The sequence below is a fragment of the Mandrillus leucophaeus genome, unplaced genomic scaffold (assembly GCF_000951045.1).
Source record: "Mandrillus leucophaeus isolate KB7577 unplaced genomic scaffold, Mleu.le_1.0 Scaffold77, whole genome shotgun sequence".
NCBI lineage: Eukaryota > Metazoa > Chordata > Mammalia > Primates > Cercopithecidae > Mandrillus > Mandrillus leucophaeus.
In genome coordinates this window covers 3,263,299-3,264,862 of record NW_012108363.1, presented here as the reverse complement: position 1 = coordinate 3,264,862, position 1,564 = coordinate 3,263,299, and the positions used below count along the sequence as shown (strand labels likewise).

Here is a 1,564-nt window from a genome sequence, read left to right as displayed (position 1 = left end):
TGCATGCCTGTAATCCCAGCTACTCAGGAGGCTGAGGCAGAACTGCTTGAACCCCGGAGGCGGAGGTTGCCGTGAGCCAAGATCGCACCACTGCATTCTAGCCTGGGCGACAGAGCGAGACTCTGTCTGGTGGGGCGGGGCGGGGGGAAAGAAATGCAATGCCTTTAAAACCAGGCAAAGTTATTCCTCCACAAGAATGGCCGCTCTCCTATTAAAAAATCTCTTCCTCATTTTATCCCAGAATGAGAACCATAATTTTATCAGAAGTTGAGACCCCATAGCTATCCCACGCCCCTCCAGCAGCCGCCAGCCTACCCTGCAGGTGCTGGTGATAAAGGAAAGATGGGGCTGATGGCTCAGAGGGATCAAGAACCGCCCAGTGGTGTCCAGGCCTTGCCTTTTCCCAGGTGGGGCTTGACATCTATCTTCCCAGGTGCCTGTGGGGAGTGCTATGCAGTCAGGTGGCAAGGACAGAAGTGGAAAGAGAAAGTTCTGGCTGAAAGGGCTTTTTCCCAGCTTTGCAGCCTTTGCTGGCAAGGGAGCATCCAGGAGTGGAAGCCCAGGCAGGGCCAGGCTCAATAGAGACCTTTCTGATGCTAATGCTTTTCCCCCTCAGATTCTTCCTTCCTGGAGGGGAGAAAAGTAGCCCCAGAAAAGGGAGAACTTCTACCAGCTTTATTTATGGCCTTGGAGCCGGTGTGACGAGGGACAGCCAGGATTCTGGGGGAAGTCCCCACCAGAAACAGGCAGGAATGTCCTGGGGCAGGGGCAGGGCAGGGGCTCAAGTGCCAGTTTCCCATCCTCACTCCTGGTATCATTTGTGTGATTTTGGGCAATCACCTGGAAACCCACACCTCACAGGGCACTACGGAGGGCGCAAGAAGCGTCCCAGGTAACAGGATGGGCATGTGGGAGGTGCTCTATAAATGGTAGCAGCTGCTGTATTATTTATTGAACATGGTATTCTTTGCACTCCAGACCCCGGATCTTCTCAAGTCCTGTTAGCTAAACATATTTTCTTACAGGTTCTGAAAGGAGCTGAAAAAAGCCCAACAAAAGGCTCCCCTACCCTTACCCAACTCCACAGTCCAGGCTGTGCTGGAATGCATGGAGTGGACTAGAGTCATTACAGCTTCCTTTCCCCAGGACTGTGACCTTGAACTCTGACCTCCTGCTGGTGATTTCCAGGCTCACAGTCAGGGAGGAAGAAAGGGGAGTGAGTGTTGCATCCAAGGCCTTTCCCAGATGTTCCCCCTCCCCAGGGTGGGACTTTTCTCAGGTCAACCAGTTGGGTAGCAAGAGGCAGAGAATCCACTGGGTAGCAAGAGGCAGAGAATCCACACACCAGGATGTGATCTCTGGGAGGGCGGAGAGCTTCGTTCGGCACTTGGTTCGCTGCTGCATCCCAGGCCTGACACACAGCAGGCATCAAATGTGCTGGCAGCCCCTGGACCACACCTCTATTTACTGTAGGGTTGGGTGGGCTACGGGGTCCCTGAACTGTTCTTGCTATGCCCTTAACAGATGCTCTCAGTTGATTCTGGCAACAACCCTGGGAGGTTGG

General features: G+C 53.8%; 1 protein-coding gene across 2 annotated transcripts in view; it reads right to left on the bottom strand.

The window, feature by feature from the left end:
• CCNJL (cyclin J-like) overlaps positions 1-1,564 on the bottom strand; it is a 73,985-nt gene that overhangs the window by 14,571 nt on the left and 57,850 nt on the right. The gene's annotated exons all lie outside the window — the stretch shown is intronic.